This window comes from Phaethon aethereus, assembly GCF_964289735.1.
Source record: "Phaethon aethereus genome assembly, chromosome: 7".
Classification (NCBI taxonomy): domain Eukaryota; kingdom Metazoa; phylum Chordata; class Aves; order Phaethontiformes; family Phaethontidae; genus Phaethon; species Phaethon aethereus.
The window spans coordinates 17,537,424-17,551,865 of NC_138583.1; the positions used below are offsets into that span (position 1 = coordinate 17,537,424).

General features: G+C 38.2%; 1 protein-coding gene across 6 annotated transcripts in view; it reads right to left on the reverse strand.

The window, feature by feature from the left end:
• The window catches only part of KAT6B (lysine acetyltransferase 6B), a gene marked incomplete at its 5' end in the record, with an annotated part of 110,623 nt that overhangs the window by 57,671 nt on the left and 38,510 nt on the right, over positions 1–14,442 (reverse strand). The window lies entirely within an intron of this gene.

Sequence of the window (14,442 nt, forward strand, 5' to 3'; positions counted from 1 at the left end):
CTAGTATCACAACAACTAAAAAATTAAAATAGTTTCTTTTGCCAGTTCATAGTTTCCAGATTTAGCTAAGCAATGTTGTTAGTTTTCTATAACAAAGTAATTATTTGTGGTTTTCACCTTCCATTTTTACATTTCCACTGTATGCCACAATACTTAGAAAGCTAACAGACTATCTTCACTTCACCTATGAATCATATTCCATTACAGCTCTGGGAAGTGAACAATTGTGATTTTTAAGGGTGTTCTTGAGAAGGCATCAGTTCCGTACCCTTATATCTCAACACAATATAATACAGAAATACTGAAACTATGTTTATACTATTGAGCTTTAGGATCATCTTAAATCAAGCAGCAGATTCCAAAGAACACTGACACCAGCAAGGTAAAGCTGTCCTACCCAGCCAAGAGGAACACACATGTCCTTACCCTAGCCTACAATCACTTCCATATAACCATGCCCTGAGGCACAGTACTTTTCCTGAAAGCTTAGTCTTCAGAAGGTCTGCTCACTGTTCATCTCTTCACAATGCAATCATTGGAATATTGACATATTTGTATACCCCAAAGAATATACATAAAAGATGGCCAGATCCAAAGACTCTTCATAAGTATGGAGATGACTGTTTTCTTCCATAAACTACAAAAGGGAACTGCAATATTACCTTCTAGTAATTAATAGGAACAAACATAATCTGCAGTCTTTAGTCTTACTAAGGCCTCCATTATGGATTACATGGATAGCTGAAATACTAATTTTCTACCTGGACAAAAATAATTGTGGAAGTTATAAAACTGGCAGATTTCCAATTCAGTCATGCTTAAAAAAAAATTTAAAAACATTATTGATATTCTTTGTCAGTTTTGGCAGGATGGCATTGAATGAGATTAGTAATTCTATAGGTGGGAAAGGATATACCAATTTCCTGCAGAATTTTTAACGTGTAAGTTAAAAACAATTCATATACAAATAAAAGAAATGAGTTAGTTACTATTCTTGCCATTAGGAGATTATAATTCAACATATCTGTCCCATCATTATACTTGTAAACTCACTTGTATTTGGAGTAAAATGATATTAACAAAAAAATAAACTACACCAATATCATCAGCAGAAAAATGGTCCAGAGCCATCCAAATACAACTGTTCACTTGCAGCATCTTGTGGACATTTCTTAACTGCTACTTAAAGTTTAATACACATATATTTTAAAAGCAAGAATATTCTTTTAGTGGAATCCAGTTTAAAAAAAAACAAAAAACTCTTCTTGGCAACCATACCATTCTCCTTCCCTTTGATATAACAGTGCTTTAGCCATTTCAAAAACACTCGCTTTGATAAATAATTTACAAAACATCACATATCATTCATGTAATGAAACAAGTCCAGGTCCATAATCTCATTTATCTTTCCCAGATTTGTTTTTTTCTTGCTCTAGGAAAAGATATGGCCATTAGCCAACACTAATTTACTTCCCTATTTCAAACCCCCTCCCCCGTTTTGGTTTTTGTTGTTGTTGTTGTTTTTAACTGAAGGTAAAATAAAGGCCAAAGGTTGTTGGCAGTTCAAAGCTACAAAGACTGATGTTCCCACACCAAACCTAGTAACAGAGAGTTTGCAAATCCTATCACTTCACACACAAGTTTTCAAGAAAATTACAGGATCTAGTATATATTTTGAAGCCATTTACATTAATAACTGTATTACTGGGTCTGGTCTCTCAGCTACTGAAAGTTAAGAATACACTCATTCTTGTCAGCACAATAAAAAAAAAAACGTAGTTTCATACTGCTTTAGATTGCACAAAGCAAAACAATATTCATATCAGTAGGATTATTTTTATCTTGCAACTGTTTCCATTAGGATAAACTAAGTGGGTTTTGGCTTGGGTTTTTTGTTTGGTTTTCTGTTTTGTTTTAGTTTTTTGACTGTGTCAGAATATAATCCAAACAGAAATGCATCTCCTACCTGTATCTGTTTTCTTAAACACTAGTTTCTCTTCTAAAATATAGCAATTGAGTATCATTATCTTCTGAAAAAACAATTAGTCACCAGGAAGGTTAATTCCATTTCATCTCTTACAGGGAGTAGTATGGCTAGTTATTCAACACTGCAATGTTTTATACCAGATGAACCAGTAATATTTTTCTTGTTATTCAACCTCAGTTTAAGAGGAAAATAACTTTTTAATCTGATATTTAAGAACCATATTAATAATTTAGTTACAGAAACTTTAAAGAGTATGGTGTCTGCTCTGTCACTGAAGATAGGTCTGAAGAATGCTTATCTAGTAACAGACTTATTTCTTCAACAGAGCTAATAAGCTGAGAAGATTTTTTCACTCCTTTGATTTTGGGAAAATTACAAACTTTCAAAATTTCAAAATGTAAATTACAACTTTCAAAAAGGTTCAGTTTTCTAGGTCACTAGAAACCAAATTTAAGGATTAGGACCCAAATTTAAAAGGCTGTCCTGTTCAAATAACTGTATTTGCAACTGCAGTAGGGGCAAATTTGTGGAAGATTCATACATTATGCCAATATGCAGTTGTGTTCAGAAACTCAAGCTTCACAAAAAGCAGTGAGGCAACAGGATTATTTTTTTTTTTTTTTTAAATCTGTTATATACTATATAGCAATAACAGACCTTCAATTCAGCACCTGTAAACAGGTTGGGTTTTTCACCTTACTTTCTGATTAGAAATTGAACAGTACTTATTTAAGCATAATACATTCAACTGTCATAGTCAATCAACCCTTTAACACATCATATACCCAACCACTGCAGTCCATCCATCCTTTAAATAGCATTAAAACCAAGAACCATATCACAATATTTCCACTGTCACCAGTAATTTTGGCTCAGAAACCCTCATGACGCACAGACTGTGATCATCTGCCCAAGCTCACATTCTTCATTTCCTACAGTAAGTAGGAAAGAAAGCATTATGTTGCAAAATACAGTATATAAATTTCTGAAATGTATGCAAGTTTTAAACAGATTATATTATGTTAAACTGACGAGTTTAGAGTTTGGTAGGCAATAACTATTTAATCCTGCTACACATATAGTACAAATGTTAAACCAGGCATTATTTATAACATTCAGAATAGGAAGCTTCAAATATATCCCCTCTTCCCTTCAGGCAAAAATGCAGAGGCAAAATTATTCCTATAAATGACTGACTGCAGCTTTTCAGAACACTGTCATAGAAGCCATGTGGACCAGAAAAGCTATGCAGGTACATTTTCAAGAGACTGGCTTACCAAAAAGAGTATCCTAGACTATTTAGCAGGCCCCAGTCAGTATCTCTGTTTTAGGCTTTATATAAACCCTTGCTCTGATCTCCTAAATGCACCACCTTCCTAAAAAGGGCACTAAAAAGGTGAAGGAAGAAGTAAGGTCTGCAGCTCAGTTACTCCCAGCAAAAATTTGGTATGCCATATACACTACATTTTTTTTTTTTCACTGCATAAAAGACCCCACAAACCAACCAAAACTATCAGAACAAGTATCATATTCAAGTGACTGCCATTTAAGTATCTAGAGATGAAGTCTGAAGACCATCAGATGGTCAAGTCTGAAAGCAACTGCCTTTCATCCAGAAGGCAATGCAAACCCGCTACTGACTTCACCTCAGAGTGCCTACATATCCTCAACCTGAGTGATGAGAGAAGGAAGATTTCAGAGTTGGTACCCCACCATGCAAAGCAGAAATGCATGAAGAGCAGAACAAATCATGGGGATCTGGTAGGGGGTGAGGTAGAGGGGGCAAAGGGAGACTGCAGATTGGTGCAGCAGGTGAGGTGGAGAAGGACAGCATCACAAATCATCTCCTTCCAAGCATTCGATACAGGGTAGAAAAAGGAAGGAACAGCAACCACCCACATAACAAAGGAAGAGACACAATGCATGAGTGACATCATTCATTCACCATAAAGAATCTAAAATATCATCCAACTTTAACATCTGGCAGAACAGAAAGAACAACAGAGTTAAAAGAGCAGAGATTAGTGTTTCCAGATTCAGGTTACTGCAGTAAAGGGAAACAACCATGGGCTACCCAAGGAATACTGTGAGGTTTTCAGGCCTAAGAAGGAGGCGAGTCCCATGTCCACAGACTGGCAGGGACTCAACCATAGCGCAGATGATGTCAGCTGGGCACCGGATGCTACTGCAACCTTACCTTAAAAAGTTCAGCTTCCTCCCTCACACCCCAATCATTATTTTCGTAAAATAATCCTTCCCCAAAATGTAATTTCCATAACATTTATAGTTTTAAACCCATTTTAGACTATAATTGTTTGTGATTAACACTGAAGACAATTTTTACTAAAAATTATACAAATATTTATACACTAAATTTTGATTATAGCTTCATCATTTCAGTCACTTCAGAAAACAAGAAAAACCATGCTTCGTTAAGTCTGTGCTACAGATAAAGACTAAAAATAACTAAAAACACTGGTTTTGGTGACTTCAAGAAGTGCTTCGTAATTGATTTATTTAAAAAAAAAACACAACAAACATTTCAACTGTTTAACATTGTTTACAAGCTCTGAAACAGTAAGAACAACTATGCTTATTGCCCTCTCTCAGTCTTCACATATACTGCAAAACCCAAGATTGGTCCACACAAAAATCATACTAATTTAGACACAATATAGCATTATCATTTAGTTAAACTAGTGCAGTTTCCATAGTTAAGCAAAGACTTAGAAGTCATTTATGCAACCAGTACATGATTTTATTTATTTTAATGAATCACAGCTATCCATTCTGAGATACTTAAAGGCTTTGCCATTGCATAAAATGAATCCTTGGTAAAAATTCTGTTACCTGATGCCAGAATTTGTCTCCAAACTCTGGCCCAAAATAAAATTTTATTTCCTTCTGTAGTTTCTATGCTTATGGAATTTACATGGTCATCTGACTATACTTATAATTCTTATGAAATTTGTAAAGCATTTAGCATGTCCTAACATCCCGCTCCCCAAAAAAGTCATGTTAAGTCCTAAAAAGTTTTATTTCTGAGTATGCAAAGTTACCCACAATTATAAATCCCACTGAAAGCAAAGAGATTACTATTTGCTTTGCTATAGCACTCTGAGGCTTTAAACAGATTGTCTGAAAACTGTTAGGCATTAGCTGTGTACACACAATTAAGGTTTTAAGTGCTAGTCTCATTAAATATTGTACACACATTAAAAGAAATCAGAAGTTTCATATACACTCCCAAGAAATTTAAGTTTGAACACTAAACCAAAACCTCAACTGTTCACATTTGCAGCTGTCTCTCAATGCCTTTTCAAAAACACTTCAACATCACCTGACCTGCTGGAAGACACATCTCTATGCAGGATACACAAATATTAGATCTCTATTATCCTATGGGTAGGAACAGCATACAAGTAATTTCAAGGTTAGCAGGACAGAAAGGCAAATTTAATTGAAAATGGAAACTGCCACAACCTTCACTAGGGATCCACTGTTCTGGTCCCAATCTTTACCCTGCTTCAATTACTTAACTATTTACAGGCTCAGGAAGGACAGAAGCAGCAAGCTTGCTTCCTTAGAATACCTACATTTTCACAAAGCACTTTCATGGGTTATCTGCCATCACACCATAGTTTCAAAAAAAGAAGTCTCTCTGCCACCAGTAGCATCTCTAATACTGTTTTTTAATGAATGAGCCACAGGTACTGACTTCTAGTCTCAGCTACTGAAGCAGTTGCTCTTGGTCACAGGCAGGACAAGGTATTATGAGTACTTTCACCTGCAATCCCCTTACTGCACCCATTCTGTAGGTAAAAAAAGCTGAGTTTACTTTCCACATCTGAAAAAAAAATCATGTTTCAGGAACTAGTTAATATAAGGTAAGCTAAACTTGGATTTTTTAAAACAACTTCTATATGACAAGATATGTCATCTATGACTAGATCCCATATTAGCTCTACAGTACCACACAGGTATCACATGGTAAAAAGTATACACTAACGCAAACGATGGTAAAAACATGCTGACAGGCTATTACTGCCTAAATGTGAAAACATTAGACCTGCTACAAACCTTAATGTAGCTATACAAACCTATGCATTCAGAGAGCGTGAAGCAAAAGCCAGCACAAGGGCAGTTCCAAGAAAAGGGGACAGTCCAGGGTGCCAAACTTTCACATCTTTAAGTCAATAAATTACATGTAGAGTGTGCTGAGGAAGAACTATAGTCTGTCGCTCCTCCTCTTCCCCCAAGAGGATCTTCACCGCTAGAATACAGGTTCATGTTCTCTTTTGCTCTATAAAACTCCAATTTCCTTACTACACAGCGGCTTCCTCTGTTCGCATCCCCCTCCTGTACTTTCAAAGGGTATGTTGGTATGGAATTATGATATACAGCGTAAATGTCAGAGGTATGTAAATTATTCAAAACTGAGAAGTTTAAAACCCTTCGTGTCCTCCTGGATTCACACACCCCAAAGGCTTCTAGCTGGAACAGTGATACTAGATTTCGGAGTTTGAAAAACATTCTTGTACACCCATGACCTCCTCTTTGTGTGCACACACAGAGCAATCAGCAGATGACTGGGGAAGAAGATTGTGAGGGCACACGTACAAAGATTGTGTCTCATGTAATGTTCTTGAATAGTCATCTTGGAAACTGGAAATCTCAGTTCCATCCTGCACTCCCGATGAGATGGGAAACTCCTGAAAGTGCATCCAAATTGACATATTTCTACAGGTAACAGCAGGAGGGGGAGCACTCTCCCACCTCAGCCCATAAGAAAACCATGGTTCCTTAAACAGGCTTAAGAACTCTATTCACCTGAGCGCACCAGTTTTCCTGCAAGCTTGAACTGTGTGCAGTGCATACAGTAACTTATTCATAGCTTTTCTACTGTTCTTCAGATAGTAATTCTGAAAAGTTCAGAAAACAATTTTTTTAAAGCCAAGAAGTGCAAAAAACAAAAAAACAAAACTTGCCTCCTCCTTCCAACCCTGATAAATATGACCAAGCCTATAATGCAAACTTGTATGTTTAGAAATTTGTCCCCCAGAGTATTTTAATTAGCTCTTACAGGAAAAAAATATATCCTCTACCTGTCTGGACATGATGCATCCCACTTGAACACAGCCACCCCCATCACTTTGTGTGCCTTAGTATTAAGTTCATCAGTCAACAAGCATCACTACAACTGATGGACCTGAATACACAAAAAGCTAACCTGCATCTTCGTTAACAAGCACTGTCATGAGGAAGACATGCATAAAACAGCATACACTACTAAGCAGTTTTCTAAATACAGTTTCTATTTTTAAGTTACTTAAAGGAGCATTCCTGTTCCCTCTTCCAAACTGGAAAACAATACAACCTAGAACAGGGGAGCTCCCAACAATTACTGCTTAGAAAACAGAATGCAACTTCAGGTTTCAGAAGTCTCTTTTACTTGCAATAATGAAAAGACAATAAAAGTAAAATTCTATTTCAAATTAGACTTTTGTTGTTTAATATAATAGTATAAGATACTAGAAACAAAAACAAAACTAATTTCAATTTACTACAGCTGCAGCTGTATTCAAGAAACCAACTAATATTAGTGCTCTCCAGAGTGAATATTGCACAACATGCAGGGAAGAAGAAACCCTGATCAAAGCAGCCACAAAAACCCCACAGGAACACACATGCACACACATGTACCTTTTCTAGAAAGGGTTTTATTCATTTGCCCTCGTCCTCTTCATTAACTTCAATAAGCCAAACCACATGCATGTTTTGTTTGCAGTTTATACCCACTGAAAATTTTAAAAGTTCACTTTCTATTGAACAACTACCACACAAAGCAGAGGATATATCTCTTGGAGAAGGATGCAGATCAGCAGCTCAAAAGTACAGGTAAGTCTTCCGTTCCTCTGGAGGTTCAGCTTTCATTTTTAACAGAATCAATCTAAAGCCTCTATACTTACAGAGGGGAGACTTTCAAACCACAATTAAAGTTTAATAGACACATGAGACTATTGCAGACAGCCTAAAAAACCACTTTTGATATGCGCAGGCCCTGCTATCATTTCAAAAGTTACTGAACTCAGATACTTTACTTACTGAAATTGTATCCCTTCTGTGATGCTTTGTCAATTCCTATGATAGCACTACAGGAGCAAGAAGGCTCTTCCCTCCTGAGCAGGAAGGAGTTTGTTATTTCATGTGTGGGTTTCCTGCTTTGGTCCTGCATGTGGGACTAAACAATTTAAAAAATGTATTCACCTTCTCCATTATTGTAATAGTAAAAGTGTTTTTAAAATAATAAAAGAAGTCCTGTAACTATTATATATATTAATATAGTCCTACTAATATAGCTGGGCTATGAAGAAGGCTATCTGCAAGTCCCCCCTTCTGCATTCTCCACTGTGAGATTAAAGTCCAACTACAGATCCTACCACTAAGAGGTACTTATGCTTACCAGACAGGTTATAAGTATCTCAAGCTATAAATACATCCTATATACACTACAGTTTTCTAGTTGCATCTTCCTGTAATTCTCATGACCATCATCTACATTGTATAAATCTAACCTTGGGCCAAGCAGTCTTCAAACTTCTCGAAACTGTCTCTTCAATGGTTTTTAAGTGAAAAGACGGGGGGGGGGGAGCGGTGAAGCTAGTTTAGTACTTTTCAGCTATGTTATTGAAACCTGTGGCAATATATTCTCTTCAGGAAAACACATTTAGTTGGCTCTATCAAATAAATGAGAATGAAAAGACCATGCACCATCAGTACTGCATGTAGACAATGTTCCCCAATTCCACATTCAACTACTATTGGGTTTGCTCCCTTCTCTCACCTTCTGTAAGGTACCCTTGGGAAATTAATTCAAAACATATTTGTAAGTTATATTTTATATAACGGTAACTCAGATCCATTGTCTTTACACCTAAGATGTAAAAAACCTGATGTCTTCAGATGAGTCTGAAGGGCTATTTGAATAACAGTTAAAATTAGAAGGGCTCAAAAACTTTTTTCTTTTTCAATTCCAAACTTCATGTTTCTGTTCCTTTGCTGCCTACTATGAGACCAGCAACTGGCTCAAAATCTACATATCTTGAACTCCAGCTTCTGGATAAATTTTTTTTTTTTTTTAATTAAATTCTTCAATGTGGCACACAGAACAACCTCACATGAACCAACAACTGGCTTGCTATTCTTCCCTCTCTGAAGTAGTCCATTGACTCCCATAGACCAAAGTGAAATCATTACTGCAGATCCCACCAAGCAGATTACACCTGAAGTTGCATTACTCCTTACATAGCAATCACTAGTCCAAGCATGAGGTCATCTTCCAAGTGACACCTTTGCTTTGTATGTAGCTCAAATTCTTCTTTTCCAAAAGTAATAAAAGTTTTCACTCTTCATATCTCCCTCAAAACTCAATCCTTTAAATCCATCTAGATGTCTTAAGAGCAGCACACATTCCCCTTACTTACCATGCACTCTATCGCTGTCAAAAAAATTGATGCACTTAAGCCTTTAAAACAATGACCTATCATTATCCTCTTCATGACCTCATCTTCTATACCATCAACCACAATGCCACCCGCTGTGTTTGATGACATGTAGTTAAAACCACACAGCATCCACATCATCAGTATGTATAACCCTTCCAAGAATCTCATCTTTAAGTACACTTCTGGGCATTCATTCAGAGGAAAACTTAATTACATAAGTACCTAGTTTTCTATAATCCCGTTCATCACTTGATTCTTATTTTCACCTTTTCTTCATATGCTTAGGAGATTTCAAAACTTTTTGGCATGGAATCAATTGGGTTTTGTTCACATGCACACACAGTTTTCTGAATGGAATTACATTTCCTTAATTCCAGATTCTACCTGTTACTACAAGGCAACTAGAATGAAGCAAGTGACACATGTAATCACAAGCAGGTAAGCAGTGGTTCAATTCACAGTCCATGACCCCATGGGCATGCCAGTTTTTATATTCTTTGGGGAAAAGTATCACTTTTAGGCAGATTAAACAAACTCCAGTATGAAAAGTGCATGCTTCATTGCCATAATATTATGTTTACTCAGATGTTTGTATATATGCATATTTTTATTCATAACTTATTACCAAACTCATCCTACATTAATGTGTATAATATGTTTGCAGTGTGGCACAGGATAATTATTAGTTGTCTTGATGCTAATTGCTCAGGAAAAATGTTTAATTGCATATTAAATTCATCATCTGCATATTTTATGAAGTTTACTCTTTGGGGCAAATTTACTGTCAGCACTATCTAGATTTGAGTAGTGCTAAACTAAAAACAGAAGTAGGGCTTCATGAGACTGGGCTAGTGTTTGAAATGCAATTTTAAATAAAGTAAGCAGAGCCCTGTTCTACTTCAAGATGATGCAGCTGAATTTCCACACAAAGTCAAGAAATATCTTGCCTAGTTGCCTCACATACCTGAAGGGAAAAATATTAGGACCAAAGCAAAATGATTAAGGCTGCAAATTCTAGAACCTGATATGGGATTACAAGAGAACTATTCCTTTAGATTTCTTCCGCTGATGTGATTATGAAGTAGAAGCTTTAAATAGAGAGCTATGTTTTGGTTTTGTTGTGGATTTTTGCTTTGTTTGGTTGTGGGGTTTTTTGGCTTTTTTAAGGATTTCATTTTAACACATGCATATAACTTGCCATCCTTTCTGTTTGAACAATTATTTTAAAAGCAGATGTAACAGAAGTAATGTCACTGTAAATAACAAGTCACTCCTCTTACTGAGACACAAGTAGTAGAGAACTAACATGACTAAACACTTATATTCTTATGGGGAACAAGCGACAGCAGCTAGGCCATCGACCTTTCTGTTGCTGACTCAGTGGTTTTTATTTGGTACAAACACTGGCACTAAGATACTACTTTACCAGGTGAGGTACAGAGCAATACAAGGAATAAAAATCTATTTTTCATTCATTTGCTTTTTTTAAAACAAAGTCATCCCTGGTCTCCTTTCTGAACAGGGAGAAAGCTGGACAAATAGCTGATTAAATGCCAACAGCCTCATTCCCCCACCTCGACTAGGAACGGAACTTTATTCTTGAGAGGAGAAAAGCAGTTTATTCCACAGCCAAGACACTGAAATCACTTGCAGACATCTACTTTTACAAGCCATCACTGAAGACAGAATGCCACTGAAAATCTGCCAGATCTGTAAAGTACATACAGCCTATTTTATACAAGACCTAGCAGAATAGCAGTTTTTCCACTCGATCGAGTGCTGAAATCCATGGCAGAGGGATAACAAAGGTGAATAGGCAAAGTAGCCCTATACCCCAAGGAGTTACCCACGAAGCTGGCATTTCAAATAAATGAAGCTGATTGCTCTACTATTCCCTACTTCCTTCTATGGATAGGTAATGTTCAATATTGACATACTCTGAAGAAATTACACCGCCCCCTCAATCAAAATGCAACTGTTTAATTATAAACCCAGATCACTGTAGTTCATTTTAAAGTACAATAAAATTATTGCCATTAGAATATAATAAAGCACTGTTAACTAGCCATGCTATATAAACCAGAGCTCAAACAGCTCAGAACAAAACCTGTAAATATTTCACAGAAGACCAGCTTTTCTTAGAAAGGTTTCCAAGTAGGCCTACTAAATTAAGTTAAATGAAAGTCTCTTGAAGGAAACAGGCTTGAGATTTGCCTTCAACAATTACATTTAAGCTTGGGGGGGGGGGGGCATGGAATTGTTGCAGTAATTTGTATTGCATGGCTTCTGGAAATAAATCTAGTCAGGCTCTCAAACCCTGGTTTTAATCTATCTTCTACATTATTTCAAAGTCTGTAGCATCAAAAAACACCTGTGAAGTCCAAGAGGCCATTCTGTCCTACCAATAACATTAAATTGTCATACTACTCAAGGAAGGTGTATGACTCCTAGCATCAGAATTTGTACAACAGAAAAAAAAAAAAAAAAAAGAGAAGGGTCATAGCAAAGCTCACTCAGACAGCTGCTTCCTTACTGTAATTTTGTGAGGAATTTTTGAACAGTGCTTCAAGGTGATGCTGCTGTGCCTCAGCATTTCCAGCCTGGCTGAACAGGGAGCTTTTGCTGACACTCAAGGGAAAAAGGAGAGTTTATAACCTTTAGAAGAAGGGGCAGGCAACTCAAGAGGAATACAAGGATCTTGCTAGGTCATGCAGAGACAAAATTAGAATGGCAAAGAGCCCAGCTAGAATTCAATCTGACCATGTTCGTAAAGGATAACAGAAAATGTTTTTACAAATATATTAACAACAGAAAGAGAGCCAAGGAGAACCTCCATCCTTTTATCAGATACAGGGGGGAACACTGTCACCAAGGATGAGGAAAAGGCTGAGGTACTTAACGTCACCTTTGCCTCAGTCTTTAATAGCCAGACCAACTATCCTCAGGGTATTTAGCCCCTGAGCTAGAAGACAAGGATGGGGAGCAGAATGAACTCCCCATAATCCAGGAGGAAGCAGTTAAGGACCTGTTAAGCCACCTGGACACCCACAAGTCTATGGGGCCTGATGGGATCCACCCCAGACTAGTGAGGGAGCTGGCGGAAAAGCTTGCCAAGCCACTCTCCATCATTTATCAACAGTCCTGGTTAACAGGGGAGGTCCCAGGTGACTGGAGGCTTGCCAGTGTGACACCCATCTACAAGAAGGGTTGGAAGGAGAATCTGGGGAACTATAGGCCTGTCAGCCTAACCTCAGTACTGGGGAAGATTATGGAGAGGTTCATCTTGAGGGCGCTCACATGGCATGTGCAAGACAACCAAGGGGTCAGGCCCAGCCAGCACAGGTTCATGAAAGGCAGGTCCTGCTTGACCAACCTGATCTCCTTCTATGACCGGGTGACCTGCCTAGTGGATGAAGGAAAGGCTGTGGATGTTGTCTACCTGGACTTCAGTAAAGCCTTTGACAGCGTCTCCCACAGCATTCTCCTGGAGAAACTGGAGGCTCGTGGCTTGGATGGGTTTACTCTTTGCTGGGTGAGGAACTGGCTGGATGGCTGAGCCCAGGGAGTTGTGGTGAATGGTGTTAAACCCAGTTGGTGGCCAGTCACAAGCGGTGTTCCCCAGGGCTCAGTTTTGAGGCTGGTCTTCTTTAATATCTTTTATCGATGATCTGGATGAGGGGATCAAGTGCTCCCTCAGTGAGTTTGCAGATAACACCAAGCTGGGCAGGAGTGTTGATCTGCTGGAGGCAGGAAGGCTCTGTGGAGGGATCTGGGCAGGCTGGATTGATGGGTTGAGGCCAGCTGTACAAGTTGTACAAGCTGTGCCAGGTCCTGCACTTGGGACACAACAACCCCATGCAACGCTACAGAGGAGGGCAGTGAAGGTGGTGAAGGGTCTGGAGAACAAGTCTTATGAGGAGCAGCTGAGGGAACCAGGCTTGTTCAGTCTGGAGAAGAGGAGGCTGAGGAAAGACGTTATCGCTCTCTACAACTACCTGAAAGGGGGTTGTATTGAGATGGGTGTTGGGCTCTTCTCCCAAGTAACTAGCGATAGGACAAGAGGAAATGGCCTCAAGTTGCACCGGGGAAGGTTTAGACTAGATATTAGGAAAAATTTCTTTAAGGAGAGAGTGGTCAAACATTGGAACAGGCTGCCCAGGGAGGTGGTGGAGTCACCATAACTGGAGGTGTTCAAGAAATGTGTAGACGTGGCACTTCAGGACATGGTTTAGTGGGCTTGGCGGTGTTGGGTTGATGGTTGGACTTGATGATCTTAGAGGTCTTTTCCCGATCTTAATTATTCTGTGAAAAAAGGCAACTGTATTGCCAATAGCCTGCAGAAGGTGGTCAGAAACTTCACTCCAACAAAAAGGCATAACTGAAGGAAAGCATGTATTAAGAAAATTTTCGCTTAGCAAATCAATCTAACAATACTATTGGACCATGCCCAAGTTTGAAATTGAAGTTTTCTAGCATCAACCTCCCTCCAACACTGATAGGATTATTTAATGTAATAGGAAGTTGTTCCTGTTCACTTCCACTCAGTCATAGAACTAAGTAATGAAATAACCTGTACTTACATCATCCACTGTTAAGGGCCACTGCCCATTAAAACAGAAGTCTTATCTGTAATACTCAAACTACTTCCAATGCAAGTCTCCTTGCGCAGTGCAATCACAAAAACAGTCTTTGATCTAATTCCAAATGAGTGCAGAGCACGACTGGGACAAGACACACTGATAAACTCATGTAAGACATACTGCAGGAATCCAACTAATGAGAAAATTTTCTGTGCGGAGCTTTTTCCCTTCCCTCTTCCTTCACATACAGCAGAAAATGTGATATTCCAATGGAAACAGAGAAGCAGCATGACAAGAGCTACACTATATAACTCACTGAACAGATTTTAGGGCTGGATTAACCTGTAAGGCCAAGGGACAAATAAACAAG